General features: G+C 46.4%; 1 protein-coding gene across 2 annotated transcripts in view; it reads right to left on the bottom strand.

Annotated features, from left to right (window-relative positions):
* Window positions 1-18,426, bottom strand: part of ATP8A2 (ATPase phospholipid transporting 8A2) — a 673,473-nt gene that overhangs the window by 607,257 nt on the left and 47,790 nt on the right. The window lies entirely within an intron of this gene.

Raw genomic sequence — 18,426 nt, 5'->3', positions numbered from 1 at the left:
ACACACACTGCATACACGAATACAACACACACTGCATACACTAATGCACACACACTGCATACACTAATACAATACACACACTGCATTCACTAATACAACATGCACTCTGCATACACTACACACTAACACACTCACTGCATCCACTATACTGACACACACTCTGCATTCACTACACTAACACACACTCTGCATCCGCTACACACTAACACACTCTCTGCATTCACTACACATTAACACACTCTGCATTCACTACACTAACACACACTCTGCATCCGCTACACACTAACACACCCTCTGCATTCACTACACATTAACACACCCTCTGCATTCACTACACTAACACACACACTCTGCATCCGCTACACACTAACACACTCTCTGCATTCACTGCACTAACACACACACTACATTCATTACACTGACACACTCTGCATTCACTACACACTAACACACACTCTGCATTCATTACACACTAACACACACTCTGCATTCAATACACACTAACACACACTCTGCATTCACTAAACTATGCACACACTCTGCATTCACTAAACTATGCACACACTCTGCATTCACTATACTGACACACACTCTGCATTCACTATACTGACACACACTCTGCATTAACTGTACACACAGCATCCACTACACAAACATACTGTATTCACAGTACACACACTACATCCACCATAAATTGAAACACTCTGCATTCACTATACACAGAAACTGCATCTAATACACACACTACATCCACTAAACACATTTCATATAGTACATACAAACACTACATCCACTACACAAACACACACTACATCACTGTACACACACTACATCCACTACTCAAACACACTCTATGTTCACTATACACACTGCATCCGCTACACAAACACACACTCTGCATTCACTGCACAAACAGTATCTAATACACACAAACACTACATCCATTACACACATTCTAATTCACTTCCACTATACACACCACATTCAGTCCCGCATCATTGTTAGCGGACTAGGTAGGGCGTGGGCGGCCCCGGGAGGGAGGGGGGCCCAGACCTTGTGCTTTGTCAGGGGCCCCAAAATTTCTGATGGCAGCCCTGTGCGCATGCACGGCATTTATGGCGCTGTGCCAATCAACATCTCCTCACAGAGAGTCATTGCCTCAATGCATCTCTAAGTGATAGTTCAGCGTGGAACAATTTTTGCAGGACTGCAACTAGGAAGTCCTTCACTATAGGTGGTGTTAGGCAGCAATGTAAACATTGCCTTTTCTCACTGCTAAGCCTGCAGGGACAATCTCTGTGCACCAGAATCACTCTATTACGCCATACGGGTCCTGTTGCTTAGATTGTTCTATTTGCAGGTAGACTGGGATCCGTAATTTAAAAATAATAGAAGCAAAAGTAACGCATTGTGCTATTACTAAGGAATAATACATAGAAGAACAAATCACAAAATGATCCTTTCTGCAGGAACACTGGCTGCCCTCAGTATTATATATACACGTGACAATCACAACTTAAGAGCACAATGTGTAAATAAATAATAAATAAATAATGAATAAATAATAAAAATGAATGTGAACAAACTTCTCTTAAATTGAGAAGATATTGTCCCGAAGACATCCTTCTGTCTTACAAACAGGTATGTACAACAAAATATAGGATATTCTGCTGATCAATCAGAATGCAAAACAACATAGCGTATGACTGTGTATGAAAAGTGAGGAAATGATGTCATTTCAATTGGCCACTCACACCTTTAATGTGAAAATAATGCCTGGTACATGTTGATATTATTATTATTGCCATTTATATAGCGCTAACAGATTCTGTAGCTCTTTACAATATTATGCGATGGGGGATTTAACTATAAATAGGACAATTACAAGAAAACTTACAGGAACGATAGGTTGAAGAGGACCCTGCTCAAATGATCTTCCAGTCTATAGGAGGTGGGGTATAAAACACAATAGGACAGGAAATAGCAATCAAATAGGATGGGATGGAGCAGAGCTGGAGGAGAGAGTAGAGTGCTGCCCTTTAGGAGAGAGCAAGAGACAGGTATGTGAGGTAGAGGTTACTCTGGGAGGCCATAGGCTTTCCTAAATAATGGGTTTTAAGGAACTTCAAACAGGGCCGGACTGGCCCACCGGGATACCGGGAAATTTCCCGGTGGGCCGCAGCACCTGGGGGGCTGGAGATAGAGAGGGAGCCCTGCTCCACATATTTTAAGAATATCGCGGCCGCCGGCGGCACACTATGAGGTGATTACTCACCTTGCGGCCGGCGGCCCCATCTCCTGTGCTGACAGCTATGCTGCTGTCAGTATCAGTGAGTGTGCCGGCCTAACCGGTCCGGCGGCACACTCACTGATACTGACAGCCGTACAGCTATCAGTACAGGAGGACTGAGGGAGGGGGCGGAGCTAACTACCATGCTCCCTCGCGGTTCCCATAATTCCCAGCATCTACACATCATAGAGTAGGGATTACTCTATGATGTGTAGATGCTGGGAATTATGGGAACCGCGAGGGAGCATGGTAGTTAGCTCCGCCCCCTCCCTCAGTCCTCTTGTAAAAAGGTCAGGAGGGGAAGGGGGGGACAAATAGAGAGGAGGGGGGGCAAATAGAGGGGAATGGGGGGGACAAAGAGGGGAAAGGGGGAGGCAAATAGAGGGGAAGGGGGGACAAATAGAGGGGAGGGGGGGCAAATAGAGGGGAGGGGGGAGACAAATAGAGGGGAAGGGGGAGAGACAAATAGAGGGGAAGGGGGGCAAATAGAGGGGAAGGGGGCAAATAGAGGGGAAGGGGGGCAAATAGAGGGGAAGGGGGGAGGCAAATAGAGGGGAAGGGGGGAGGCAAATAGAGTTGAAGGGGGGGAGAAAAATAGAGGGGATGGGGGAGACAAATAGAGGGGATGGGGGGGAGACAAATAGAGGGGAAGGGGGGGCAAATAGAGGGGAAGGAGGGGGACAAATAGAGGGGAAGGGAGGAGAGAAATAGAGGGGAAGGGGGGAGAGAAATAGAGGGGAGGGGGGCAAATAGAGGGGAAACAAATAGAGGGGAAGGGGAGAGACAAATAGAGGGGTAATAGAAACACGGGGAAGGGGGGGCAAATAGAGGGGAGGGGGGAGACAAATAGAGGGGAAGGGGGAGAGACAAATAGAGGGGAAGGGGGAGAGACAAATAGAGGGATAGGGGGGCAAATAGAGGGGAAGGGGGGCAAATAGAGGGGAAGGGGGGACAAATAGAAGGGAAGGGGGGCAAATAGAGGGGAAGGGGGGAGGCAAATAGAGGGGAAGGGGGGGAGAAAAATAGAGGGGATAGGGGGGAGACAAATAGAGGGGAAGGGGGAGCAAATAAAGGGGAAGGGGGAGGCAAATAGAGGGGAAGGGGGGGAGACAAATAGAGGGGATGGGGGAGACAAATAGAGGGGAAGGGGGGCAAATAAAGGGGAAGGGGGGCAAATAATAGAGGGGAAGGGGGGGAGAAAAATAGAGGGGATAGGGGGGAGACAAATAGAGGGGAAGGGGGAGCAAATAAAGGGGAAGGGGGAGGCAAATAGAGGGGAAGGGGGGAGACAAATAGAGGGGATGGGGGAGACAAATAGAGGGGAAGGGGGGCAAATAAAGGGGAAGGGGGGCAAATAATAGAGGGGAAGGAGGGGGACAAATAGAGGGGAAGGGGGGAGAGAAATAGAAGGGAAGAGGGGAGAGAAATAGAGGGGAAGGGGGGGCAAATAGAGGGGAAGGGCGGGAGACAAATAGAGGGGAAGGGGAGAGACAAATAGAGGGGTAATAGAAACACAGGGGAAGGGGGGACACAGAGACTGAGGGGTAATAGAAAGACACCAGGTTGGGGGACGACGACAAAGAGACAGAGGGGTAATAGAGAGACAGGGGATGGGGGGGACAAAGAGGGGTAATTGAGACAGAGGGGTAATAGAGAGACATAGGGGTTGGGGGGACACAGAGACAGATGGGGTAATAGAGAGACACAGGGGATGGGGGTACAAAGAGACAGATGGGTAAGAGAGAGACACAGGGAGGAGATGGGGAAGAGAGACACAGGGAGGAGATGGGGAAGATAGACACACTGAAGGTTTGTTGGGGGGACAAAGAGACATACAGTAGGGAAGGGGAACAAAGTGACAGAGAGTGGCTGGGAGAAGAGAAAGAGGCACACAGAGTCTGGAGTTAGAAAGAGACACACAGATGAGATTTGGAAGGGGAGAAAGAGACAACGTGGCTGGGGCTAAGAACAACACAAAAGGGGCTGGGGGAAAGAGAAATACAGAGGCTGGAGAAGGGTAAAAAGAAACACACAGGGACTGGGATGTAAAGTAAAAGATGCACAAGGGTTGCTGTAAGAGGAAAAAAAGGAGACAATTGGAGACAAGATACACTAAACAAGGTAAAGGTAATAGACGTAAATTGATGTGATCCTGACAGTAATACACACACACACACACACACACATATATATATATATATATATATATATGCATGTATATTGATGTGTGTATTAGTAACATATAATTAAGCCTATAATATTTACACATATAGTAATATACATTTATATATGTATATTACTATATGTGTAAATATTATAGGCTTAATTATATTACTAAAATGTCCTTAATAGGCCAAAGTAGTTGTACTGAAACATTGATTACAAGCAAATGTACGTCTACTTAAAATAAATGCGCTCTTTTGTTTATTTTGAAGCCCTATATGCGTTCCTTCGTTGGAGTAAGAGTTTTCAATATCAAGTTATTTTTTCACCCTCTATATCAGCACACTATGCTGGCGCGATGCATTATTGGGCTGGTATAGAATTGTTTTCCAGGGCTGATTTTAGTTCCCAGTCCGGCCCTGACTTCAAATGATTGAAGACTAGGGGACAGTCTGATGGCAGTAGACAGGCTAGTCCATAGGAAGGGAGCTGCCCGCGAGATGTTATCCCATTGAATGGATGAATCTTCTGATGCCCAGACCAATATGTAGTCTGTGTAGTGACGAATCAACTCAGAGAGAAGAAATTGCAAAATTGAAATGCAAATAAAAGGTATGACTTTCAAATAATTTATTAACTTACATAGCAGTTAAAAGAGCAAGTGAAGTCAGCAAAAAAGTGTCAGTGTTATTTGAATGGAATTGCATTGGACTGAAAACAGAATTGCAAATTGTAGACTACAATAGCTAACCTGTGACTATAGCTGAGTTGGAGAATGTTTTTAAATGAGCTATTTTAGTCTAAATTTTGCAGTATTGTGAAGTTTTGTGTATTGTGAACTACAGTTCATTGTTTAATATATAAATGCTTAACTCCTTCACTGCTGAAAAACCATCACCAGAATCCAAGCATTTTGGTTGTCTTGAAAAGTAAAGTTTAACCACTTAAGGACCACATGACGGTCTATGCTGTCATGCAGTGTAGGGCTTTAATGCCCAGTGACAGCATAAACCGTCATGGAGCAAAATCCCTGCTGGTACCAAGAAGCCCCAGGTATCATTCGATACCTCGTAGTCCTCTCTACGCTGCCAATAAAATAGCTCTTTAACCCCTTAAGGACCAAACTTCTGGAATAAAAGGGAATCATGACATGTCACACATGTCATGTGTCCTTAAGGGGTTAAATACAGCATGGCCACAATATTTCAAACACTACCCCCATCCTGCCGCATCAAAAAAAGTTAGTGGCCCAAGACTGACAGGACAGCAATGAGCAGTGCCCCAGGGAATGAAAAGACTCTGCCCTGCTGCAGTATCGGGGCCATGCTGGGGTCTGCGAGAGTGAGCTCTCCCTTTCATGCTCCAATTACACAGCAGAGAGGGCTCATAGCACTCTGTAAAGTGTGAACTGGGAAATCCCTCTGCTGATGTCAGTAGTGACATCAGAAGAGAGAATTCATTGAGAGATGGGATTAGGGGTTGACAGCGGTGTATTTACTGCTAGGCTGACGAGGTATTTGCCTTGGGCGGCACTTTCAGGGGGCGACAAAAAAAGCCGCCCCCAAGCACCCTGGCAGATGCCATGTCAGCCTCTTGTCCTGGGGGGCCCAGGAGCTGGCCAGCTGGTGGACCCCCCACCGAGGCAGGCAACAGCTGATGTGGGAGGCGGGCGGCGAGGGAGCACTATCCCCTGAGCTCTTCCCTGCTCAGCTCCCTTGCACGCACCGCAGTGATGCTGGAGTCGGAATATGACGCTACTCTGGCACAAGCATCACTAAGAGGCACGCGAGGGAGCTGAGCAGGAGGATCAGAGTTCCCTTGCCACCCATCTGAACTGCGTGCCTGCCAGACCACCTGCATAGCCATGCCAGCCCCACTGGACCCCAGAAATCAACCAAAATGTAAGCACATAATAAAACAAAATTGTAAGTGTGTTAGTGTGTGTGTTTGTTAGTGTGTCTGTTACTAAGGGTGTGTGTGTGTTTGTTAGTGTTAGTGTGTGTCTGTTAGTGAGTGTTAGTGTGTGTCTGTTAGTGAGTGTTTGTGTCTGTCAAAGAGTGTGTGTCAGTGACAGTGTGTATGTCTGTTAGTGTCCAATGCAGGGCCGGCGCGTCCATGAGGCGGCTCAGGCGGCCGCCTTAGGGCACACCGGCCCGGGGGGCGCAAAAGTCCGGGTGACCAGCAGGAGGGAAGCGCACAGCTCCCCTCTCCTGCCGGTCACTTCTTGTAGCGTGACCGAGCGCAATACGGCAGTGCCGCGGACTGTGTGGAGGGGGCGGGGACATGAACACGTCATATCCCTGCTCCCTCTAGCACACAGCGCGGCTGGCGCCCAGCAGAGGCGGAGCTACCGCCGGCCCCCTCACGTCAGCATGGGAGCAGAGAGGAGGTAGAGAGGAGGGGGGCTGGGCAAGACCAGGTCCTCCAACTCCCAACTACCTCAGGCAGCACTTTGAAACTCAGGTAAGCCACCCTCCTGAACCTGTCTGTCACTGTGTGTATGTCTGTCTGTCTGTCAGTGTGTGTGTGTGTATGTCTGTCTTTCTGTCAGTGTGTGTATGTCTGTCAGTGTGTGTATGTCTGTCTGTCAGTGTGTGTATGTCTGCCTGTCTGTGTGTGTGTGTGTGTATATCTGTCTGTCAGTGTGTGTGTGTATATCTGTCTGTCAGTGTGTGTGTATGTCTGTCTGTCAGTGTGTGTGTGTGTGTGTCTGTCAGTGTGTGTGTATTTCTGTCTGTCAGTGTGTGTGTATTTCTGTCTGTCAGTGTGTGTGTATTTCTGTCAGTGTGTGTGTATGTCTGTCAGTGTTTGTGTGTATATGTCTGTCTGTCAGTGTGTGTGTGTATATGTCTGTCTGTCAGTGTGTGTGTGTATATCAGTCTGTCAGTGTGTGTGTGTATATCAGTCTGTCAGTGTGTGTGTGTATATCAGTCTGCCAGTGTGTGTGTATATCAGTCTGCCAGTGTGTGTATATCAGTCTGTCAGTGTGTGTGTGTATATGTCTCAGTGTGTGTGTATGTCTCAGTGTGTGTGTGTATATGTCTGTCTGTCAGTGTGTGTGTGTATGTCTGTCTGTACCATTGTGTATGTATGTCTCTATATGCCTCTCTGTTTCTTTATGTCTGTGTCTGTATTTCTGTGTGTGCCTGGGTCTGTATGAATGTATGTCTGTGTTTGCACGACAATGTACCTGTATGTGTAGATTGTATGACTGTGTTTGTTTGATTGTGTGCCTTTTAGGACTGTGTGTCTGTATATCTTTGTGACTGTGTGCCTGAATAATTATGTTTGTGTGTTTGTATGGTTGTGTGTCTGTATGTTTGTGTATTTGTGCATGTATGTATTTTTGCCTGTATCCATGTCTATGTGGGAGAAAAAGAGAGATAGATAGGGACTGGGGGCAAGAAAGAGACAGAAAGGGGCTGGCGGGGAAGTAAGAAATACATAAGAGGGATTGTAGGAGACACACTAAAGGGCACAAAGGGGCCAAAGGGGTAAGACATTGAAGAGGTTGGATATGCAACACTAATGGGGGTAAGAAATTCAAAAGGGGGCTACGAGACACAGAGTTGAAGATGCATTGTTTATTTTTTGGGGGGAGGCGTGGGGTGGGGCGTCAAAATTCATCTTCGCCTGTGTAGTCAAAAATCCTAGCACCGGCCCTGGTCCAATGCGTATCTGTCACTGAGAGTGTGTATTTGTCAGTAAATTAAATCTACTGAAAATTGTCTCAGTAAGCTAAATTTTGCAAAGTCGTAGCTTAAAACCGTAATTCACTGCTTGCATTATTTTTCTAACTTCTAAAAATGGATTGAAACTCTAGACATATTGGACGTTTTAAAATCAGGACTATTTAGTGAATCTATTTTGAGTTAGTTAATTAGTAAGTTAGTTTCTTTATTTGTATATTGTCCTCCCCCCCTGGCCCCCACCCCTGAGCGGCGAGTGTGGGCCCTAAAGTAAAATAATGGGGGAGGACCTATTGTCCTCCCCCCCGGCCCCCACCCCTGAGCGGTGGGTGGGGGCCCTAAATTAGAATGGGGGGGACCTAATGTCCTCCCCCCCTGGCCCCCACCCCTGAGCGGTGGATGGGGGCCCTAAAAACTAATTAGGGGGGACACCTAATGTCTTCCCCCCTGGCCCCCACCCCTGAGCGGCGGGTGGGGGCCCTAAATTAGAATAGGGGGGGGACCTAATGTCCTCCCCCCGGCCCCCACCCCTGAGCGGTGGGTGGGGGCCCTAAAAACTAATTAGGGGGGGACCTAATGTCCTCCCCCTTGGCCCCCACCCCTGAGCGGTGGGTGGGGGCCCTAAATTAGAATGAGGGGGGAGGACCTAATGCCCTTCCCCCTGGTCCCCACCCCTGAGTGGTGGGTGGGGGCCCTAAAATACTAATTAGGGGTGGGACCTAATGTCCTCCCCTCTGGCCCCCACCCCTAAGCGGTGGGTGGGGGCCCTAATAACGAATTAGGGGGGGACCTAATGTCCTCCCCCTTGGCCCCCACCCCTGAGCGGTGGGTGGGGGCCCTAAATTAGAATGAGGGGGAGGACCTAATGTCCTTCCTCCTGGCCGCCACCCCTGAGCGGCGGGTGTGGGCCCTAAAGTAAAATAATGGGGGAGGACCTATTGTCCTCCCCCCCGGCCCCCACCCCTGAGCGGTGGGTGGGGGCCCTAAATTAGAATGGGGGGGACCTAATGTCCTCCCCCCCTGGCCCCCACCCCTGAGCGGTGGATGGGGGCCCTAAAAACTAATTAGGGGGGACACCTAATGTCTTCCCCCCTGGCCCCCACCCCTGAGCGGCGGCCCTAAATTAGAATAGGGGGGGACCTAATGTCCTCCCCCCCGGCCCCCACCCCTGAGCGGTGGGTGGGGGCCCTAAAAACTAATTAGGGGGGGACCTAATGTCCTCCCCCTTGGCCCCCACCCCTGAGCGGTGGGTGGGGGCCCTAAATTAGAATGAGGGGGGAGGACCTAATGCCCTTCCCCCTGGTCCCCACCCCTGAGTGGTGGGTGGGGGCCCTAAAATACTAATTAGGGGTGGGACCTAATGTCCTCCCCTCTGGCCCCCACCCCTAAGCGGTGGGTGGGGGCCCTAAAAACGAATTAGGGGGGGGACCTAATGTCCTCCCCCTTGGCCCCCACCCCTGAGCGGTGGGTGGGGGCCCTAAATTAGAATGAGGGGGAGGACCTAATGTCCTTCCTCCTGGCCGCCACCCCTGAGTGGTGGGTGGGGGCCCTAAAATACTAATTAGGGGTGGGAACTAATGTCCTCCCCTCTGGCCCCCACCCCTAAGCGGTGGGTGGGGGCCCTAAATAAAAAAAATAACACCCCTCCCCGGGTGACTAGTGGTCCCCAAACCCCTAATCACCTCCCTCCGCCCCAAAATTATCCCCTACCTACCCCCCTCACCCTAAAAATAATGAGGGGGGATCATTTAACTAAGTACCTGAAAAAAAAACTTACCATTTGATGTTTTCTTTCTTCTAAAATCTTATTTTTTCAGCCCCAAAAAAGGCCAAATAAAAAGCCATAATAACCGACGCATTTTAAAAAAGAAAAAGAAAAAAAAAAACGAGCGCCCCCCAAAAAATCCATCTTCACCCGGCAAGGGCTCCACGCAGACTGAGCTCTGCAGGGCAGGGGAAGGCTTATAAAGCCTTTCCCCACCCTGCAATTAGGCTCAGAGCACTCTGATTGGTGGGTTTAAGCCACCCAATCAGAGTGCTCTGACAGGTAAATGAAGAGACTGACAGGTAAGTCGCTACATTTACCTGTCACAGCACTCTGATTAGTTGGTTTGAAATCCACCAATCAGAGTGCTCTGTGTCATTTTACACAGCGTGGGAAAGTTCTTTGGAATTTTCCCATGCTGTGTAATTTGACTCATAACTCTCTGATTGGTTACTTAATCCACCAATCAGAGTGTTATGAGTCAAATTACACAGCGTGGGAAAATTCCAAAGATCTTTCCCACGCTGTGTAAATGTCACGTCATGCCATGTTCTTCGGAGATGTCTGGCCTTGGCTTCTGGTATCCAATACTCTTTTTACAATTCTTGTTTAGTTTTTCTTGTTTTTTTTTGGTTTTCTATTCTATGTCTGGTTTTCTTTATGCTGGGTTTTTCTGGGTGCATTCCATTATTCCATCCCTGGAATTCCCAGTCTCTTGAATTCATTTAAATGTTTGTTTTATGTTGCCACACCTGTTTGTTTTCCATTTTCCTTTTTTTTCAGTCTGGACCTGCAGCAGTGTTTCAAGTCTCTGCCCTTTCTTGCAGGTAAGTGCTATATGTGGTTTAGTATGGTTATTTTAGCGAACATTAGGCAGTGTAGGACCTGCCGAATATGGGGTACATAGGCGTTGTGGCAGGCTTATGCAATGTGTGATCATATAATGTAACTAAATCCCCATACTTTTCATATATAGTGCTTAGTTGTTTTATTTTGTAATCCCAGTCCATGTACAGTCCTGTCCTGCCCCTGTTTAGTCAATGGTTCCCTCATGTCTTGTGTACATGTTCTGGGTTTAGCTTCCTATCCTCCTCTGGTTCTGGGTTCTACTAGTTCTGTCTTGTTTTCATGCCTGTTCTAGTCTTGCCTTGTTTCTGTACTGGATACGTTTCTGCTGCAGAGCTCCCCTATCCAGTTCCTGGGAGGTCTGCATATCAAGCTCCTAGCTCCTGGGATCCGCATAAGCTGAATCAGGGTTCTGGTATGTGGCTGCACATACGCTGGTGCTCAACACCAGAGGGCATGTGGTTACCCTGCACCAGGCCCTGATAATCCACTTCCACGCTGAGACTCCCAACATCAGGCACTCGGTTCCCGGTTTCCATACCGCCACCCGCTTAATTTTTTGCGCTCGTGTTTTTTTTTTTTTTTAAAGTGCGTCGATAATTATGGCTTTTTATTTGGCCTCTTTTGGGGCTGAAAAAAGAAGATTTTAGAAGAAAGAAAACATCAAATGGTAAGTTTATTTTTTTTTCAGGTACTTAGTTAAATGGTCCCCCCTCATTATTTTTAGGGTAGGGGGGTAGGTAGGGGTTAGTTTTTTTTGGGAGGGGGGTGACTAGGGGTCATTTTTTTTTAATTTAGGGCCCCCGCCCACCGCTCAGGGGTGGGGGCCAGGGGGGAGGACATTAGGTCCCCCCCTAATTAGTATTTTAAGGGCCCCACCCACCGCGCAGGGGTGGAGGCCAGGGGGGAGGACATTAGGTCCTCCCCTCTCATTGTAATTTAGGGCCCCCACCCACCGCTCAGTGGTGGGAGCCAGGAGGGAGGACATTAGGTCCCCCCCTAATTAGTATTTTAGGGCCCCCACCCACCTCTCAGGGGTGGGGGTCAGGGGGGAGGACATTACGTCCTCCTCCCTCATTCTAATTTAGGGCCTCCACCCATCGCTCAGGGGTGGGGGCCAGGGAGGAGGACATTAGGTCCCTCCCTAATTAGTATTTAGGGCCCCCACCCACCGCTCAGGGGTGGGGGCCAGGGGGGAGGACATTAGGTCCCCCCCATTACTTTACTTAAGGGCCCCCACCCGCCGTTCAGGGGTGGGGGCCGGGGGGGCAATAGGTCCCCCCTTCAGGTTAGGAGGGGGAGTGGGGAAGTTTTTGTATTTTTTTGAAATTGTTTTTCACTGTTTAATAGACATGCCCCTGCTCGCGGTATAGCGAGTAGGGGCATAATTTACTAATACTAAGTAATCTTTACTTCGTATTAGTAAATTTGGCTGAAAGACCAATTCAGGTCTTTCAGCCTTTTAGTAGATGGCTCTCTAATACCGTAGGAATTAGGGAGTTATCTACTTATTCATTCCTGTCATTACATTAACTGGCCAAGTAACTTACATTTTATATGAATGTATGTTACTTGATTGTTGTAAGTGTTGCAAATGCTTACAGCTGAATCCTGGCTATGTTTGTATACTTTTCATTTAAAATTGTATACAGTGTAACATTCTTCTTCCACTGGGTAAGTATATTAGTACTTGGGCAATACTGTGCTTCGGAACTTCGGCACTTCAGCAGTTTGGAAATTCGGTAATTTCGGAACTTCGGGACCTCGGTAATTCGGCACTTCGGCTATTCGGACATTCGGAAGTACCCAAATGTCCGAATTGCCCGAATTTCGGCCGAATTCATATTCGGCCCGAAACGAATTGCACATGTCTAATATCTACTATTTGTGTTATTGGTTTCTACCTCTCCGGTAACAGATCATTACTGCCTCAAACATTAATTCAGAGTTGAGTCGGATGTTTACAATATATAGTCATTGTTGCAATGTATTAATGACAGACTCTCCTATTTATCTACTAAGCTCTGCCTTTTTCTTGCAGGTAGATGTTGTTTTGTTTCTGGTATCTACAGGTAAGAAGTTCACATAGCAAGATGAAGCAGGACAAACAGTCATTAATAAATACTTTATTTCCAGAGAACAGTAGGATTTTCAGTTTACTTCTGCTCCCTGTTTGATAGCAGGGTGTGACTGTTTTCATTCAGAATTATAAGGAATTTCAGTCTTACCTCTGGATGTTTTTTATTTGACAAGGTTCTACTTTAAAAAGTGCCATCCATTGAATATTTAATCTATATTGGAGAATGGCATTAACTTCTGTTTAATTTCTAGACCGTGTTTTTATTTTAAGAAGGTTCTCTTCTAATCTATTTTATTATTCTACATAACAAGACAGACAAGACCGGTGCCTTATTTCTTACAGGAGTTTGTCTTGTATTAGTCTAGCCTTGCTCATTTTTATAGGTTTGGTTATCATGACCTTAATTCCTACCTGACACGGTAATTCTCCAGGATATTCCTGGTAACTGAATGCCAGGGGGTTGCTAACCAAAATAACTTGCCTGAACAGATAATAAAATTATAAACTAATTAGTGCTTGTTTGGCTTTCTATAAGGCCCAATAGGTTTATGCGGCTCAATAATGTTTTTTATAACTATTTGCTGTATTTGAACTCTGTCTCTCCCTCGATATATACTGCTTGGGCATTACCCATGAGTAAATGCTGCCATGATTGATCAGGAATAAGGAAAATTGTATCATATTTACCATAATTTTCTTTTCCTGATCATTATTCATGGCAGCATTACGTTCCCACCCATATACTATAAGAGCTGTGAAGCTAGTTACAAAGACTACCTGATGGGAAGGGGGGGAGGATCTATATATACCAGTTTCAGAGTTGTATTACCTATTCTCTCTGCTGTGAGGAGGAACGAACCCATGAGTAAATGCTGCCATGAATAATGAATCAGGAAAATAAAATTACGGTAAGTATGATACAATTTTCCATAATATATAAATATATATATATATAATAAGTAGTGTAAAGATAGCACTCCAAGGACTTCAGAAATATGGTGAAAAAACTTAGCCTAGGTGGATCAACTTTTCAGTTCACTAATGGAACTTTCTTCAGGATGAAACGTTGATCCACCTAGGCTGATAAGTTTTTTCACCATATTTCTGAAGTCCTTGGAGGGCTATCTTTACACTACTTAATTTATATTTATTGCTGACCAGCATCAGGCCGATTATCAGGAGTGCACACATTGAATTTTCTATATATATATTTACATTTTCTTTCCATTTTGTTACATTTTATTCTTAGTTAATATTGTGTTATGTATACACATAGGGTATCAAAAGAAAGCACTATTTCTCCTACATCTTGAGTTGAGTTGCACCTGATTGAGAAAGGGGTGGCCATGGGAAATGCTTCTAAGGGGAAGGTAATGGGATTTTGTGATTTAAATTATGTAAGGGGTAAAGGAAAGTTGGAGGCAAATCACTAGCGGGATAGAGATTACAATAGCTTAGCTGACAGGTACAGACATAGCCTAATAGGGAGGAAAGACAAGGACGGAGGTCTTGAAACACAGCAATTCACCAATTCATTGCATCTCATAGAGAAGCACTATGTCCAATAATTCTCTAAGCAGAGCACTGACTGTTAAGTTTTAGGAATCGTGAAGTCATCCTGACAGAAACAGAGAATAAACCGTCAAAGACATGATCCAGCAGACAGAGAGATCTGATCTCTCCTTGCCCCTCTTGACCAGTGTCTCGATCGACAAATCCTGCAGCTTCCATCTTAAAAACATTGTGCGCATTCATCCTTACTTAACACCAGATGTGGCTAAGGTGCTGGTCCATGACACTGTCTTGTCCACTGCCTTGACTACTGCAATCCATTTCTCAGTGGTCTTACGTGCTCCCAACTTGCCCCATTACAGTCTATAATGAATGCAGCGGCGAGGCTCATCTTCCTGTCCGCCTGCACATCCCATGCCTCACCCCTCTGTCATCCCTACATTGGCTTCCCATAAGATATAGGGCTCAATTTAATATACTGGTTCTTGCTACAGAATGCTGCTCCTACTTATCTATCCTCCCCGGTACACAAGTATGTTCCATCTAGGCTCCAACGCTCTGCCGAAGACCTACGTCTATCCTCTGTTTCTACTCCCACCTCTGATACTCGCCTTTAAGACTTCTCTAGGGTTGCACCATTCCTGTGGCACTCCCTTCCCTTTTCTGTTAGATGCTCAGCCAGTCTCCACTCCTTCAAAAAAACATTAAAACTAACTTCTTCACAAAAGTGTTTCAATTAAACTGTTAATGGCTCCCATCTGATTCCTCTCCTGCAACTGTCATTAAAAAAAAAAACAACCACACTAAGTCTTCAGTGAATACTATTCTACCAATCTACTTCTCTAAAACCATCTTTACCTTTTGTGTAACTTTACCCCACTTCATCTAGCATGGAAGCACATTGAACAGGGCCCTCAACCCCTCTGTTCCTGTGTGTTTGGTTACAATTACATGTTTGTTAGTCCACCCATTGTATAGCGCTATGGAATTTGTTGGCGCTATATAATAATAATAATAATAATAATAATAATATTCAGCATACAGGTGATATTGAAAACCATAGGATAATATGAGGTTACCTAGAGAGGCAGTTTAAATTGAGAAAGAAGAAGTCCCAAAATACAGAGCCTTAAGGAACGTCAACTGAGAGAGGTACAAAGGCAGAAGTAATACCAGGCAAGGAGACACAAAAGTAGCAGTCATAGAACCAGTGGCGTACACATGACCCATGGGGCCCCGGTGCGAAAATTGATCCATGCCCCCCCACGCGCTTACTCTGCGCGGGCTGGAGCCGCAACACATGGTGGCGGGCACCTGGTCGCAGGGGTTGCAGGGCTGCAACCCCTGCAACCGCGGTATGTATGCCAGTGCATTCAGATGCACACACACTTAAAGGACCACTACAGACACCCAGATCACATCAGCTCAATGAAGTGGTCTGGGTGTCAGGTCCCTCTAGTTTTAACCCTGCAGCTGAAAACATAGCAGTTTCAGAGAAACTGCTATGTTTCACTGAGGGTTAATCCAGCCTCTAGTGGCTGTCTCACTGACAGCCGCTAGAGGCGCTTCTGCGATTCTAAGACACTGAACGTCCATAGGAAAGCATTGAGTATTGCTTTCCTATGGGCGGTTTGAATACGTGCGCAGCTCTTGCCGCGCATGCGGAACTGAGAGGCGGAGGGATCCCCAGCGCCACGGGAGTCCGGCGCTGGAGAAAGGTAAGTGCTGAAGACACACACACACACACACTCTCATGAACAGACGCATACACACTAGCTAACAGACACACACATTTACTGACAGAGACACACTCAGCGACAGACATACATACACTCTCACTGACAAACACACACTCACTAACAGATATCAAACAGACTCACTAACACACACACAGACACACAAACACACTCAGTAACAGACACACAGTAACACACTCACTGACACTCACTAGCACACACACACACACACTAATACTCACACACACACTCACACACTAACACTTTTTTTAATTTAACCCCCCCAGGCCCCAGCCTCCTTACCTTTTTGGAGTGCTGAGGGGATTCCCTGGGGTCCAGTGGAGCTCCTGGGCGGCCGGTCCTGTGGGTGCGCGAGGGAGCACTCTCCCCTGAGTGCTTCCTCTTCAGCTCAATCGCGTGCCACGTAGGTATGCCGGCGCCGGAAGATGGCGTCCTCTTCCAGCTCCGGTATCAGTACGCGGCGCGCGAGGGAGCTGAAGAGGAAGCACTCAGAGGACCGGCCTTGGGGTGACAGCAGGGCCAGCCTCGGGGTGGGCCTGAGGTGGCCGGCTCCTGGGCCCCCAGGAGAAGAGGCTGGCCCAATGGGTACATACCGGGTCGCAGGGGCGGCCGGGCCCCCTGGTGGGCCCGGCCTGGTCGCGGCCGCGACCCCTACGACCCTGGTATGTACGCCACTGCATAGAACCATAAAAGATCTATGTCACCAAGGCCAGGGTTGCAAGGGGCGAGAAGGAGAAACAGGTGGTCAACAGAAAAAGGAAGAATAATAAATATTGAATCACAGTCTTTGGATTTGGCTGTTTATTAAGTCATTAGTCACTTTGGTTACGGTGGTGTCAGTGGAATGGTGGGAGCAGAAGCCAGACTCTAGCGGGTCAACTAAAGAATTGGAGTTCAGATAGTCTGTAAATCAAGTATGAACAAGTCCGTTAAGGAGCTTGGAAGCAAAGAGAGATAACTAGGCAAAGCATCAAGGTCAGGAGAAGTTTTTTTATTACGCGCATTATCACCGCTTGTTTGAAGGATGAGGCAAGAATACCAGTGGAGAGAGAGAGAGATTGAAGATTTTAGTCAAAAGGAACAGTCACAGATGAAAAAGACCAAGTAAGGTGCGAGGGAATAGCATCAAGGGGGCAGGTGGTAGGGCATGATGAAAGGAGAAGTACAGAAACCTCCTGTCTAGAAACAGGAGGGAAGTGTAGAGAAGGATGTTGGGCAAAGGGTCTGACAGTTGAGGGGAGAAGTGAGCAAGGCAATTTCTTTTCAGATGTTCATAATCTTCTTTTGTGATGTAGGATGCAAATTTGAAAACAGTGAGATTAGTAGATGGTGGAGGCGATGTGGGGTGCATTAGTGAGTTAAAAGCTTGAAACAGATATTTAGGGGCATAGTGGGAAGATGGAGATGAGGGAGGTGAAGTATTCTTGGCAAGGGCGCAGTTGTAGTAACTCATCATAAATTTGCAGTGTAGTAGTAAAGTTCTGCCACCCTAGAGAACCTTTGAAAGTATTGGGGGATTTAATATGCCAGTGTTGGCATTTATTCTGACAGACGGGGCAGTGATAAGCTTATCTATGGTACCCGAGAGGGTAGAGTTGTAGAGAGAAGATTCCATAGAAGGACATGTAATAGTCGAGATCAGTAAAAGGAGAGGATAGATGTCAATGGAAACAATTTAGTCAAAAGATCTGTTCAGAGTGTGAGAGAAATAGAGAGAAGGGGCCCGTTTAAACACATGTTGGGTGGAGAGAACATGATTAAATTGGGCAGGTTTTAATGTCATTGGCATGGAATAACCCTGGAAATAATTATATCTGATGACTATACCAATATCCTAAGTTACTGCAAGCAGCTCACAGCTTCCATTAACGGTTTATATGCATTTTTAATATTTGAAATGCTGGTTAAAATGTACATGTATATATGGCATTGCGCCCAAGAAAGAATTGGAAATCATGCATCCTTGTAAGGTTTGTATCCATTCAGAAAAATATAATTATTCAAATAATTCAAACAAATGATTTCAACCACCTCCATTTCATGGATACTACAATAAGGGAAAATACGAAAAAATGTAATATTATTTTGTTAAAGTAAGGCATTTGACTTATGGGATATTCCACCTAAGGGGTAAATAGTGCATTTTTATAATTATTTGCTTCCTATTAACACCTTGTAGTAAATGGACAGGTGGGACTATATTTAACTGGCGTACAAAGAAAACACATTGTGTGGGGAAAGAGAATCCCGAACAAACATAGAATTATCATTTTCACTAGAATTTAACTGAAGAAATGACCGATAGAATTATGCAGAAGATGAAA

This window comes from Pelobates fuscus, chromosome 1 (assembly GCF_036172605.1).
Source record: "Pelobates fuscus isolate aPelFus1 chromosome 1, aPelFus1.pri, whole genome shotgun sequence".
In the NCBI taxonomy this organism is placed as follows: Eukaryota; Metazoa; Chordata; class Amphibia; order Anura; family Pelobatidae; genus Pelobates; species Pelobates fuscus.
The sequence above is the reverse complement of the archived record's forward strand: the minus strand, read 5'-3'. Positions and strand labels throughout refer to the sequence as shown.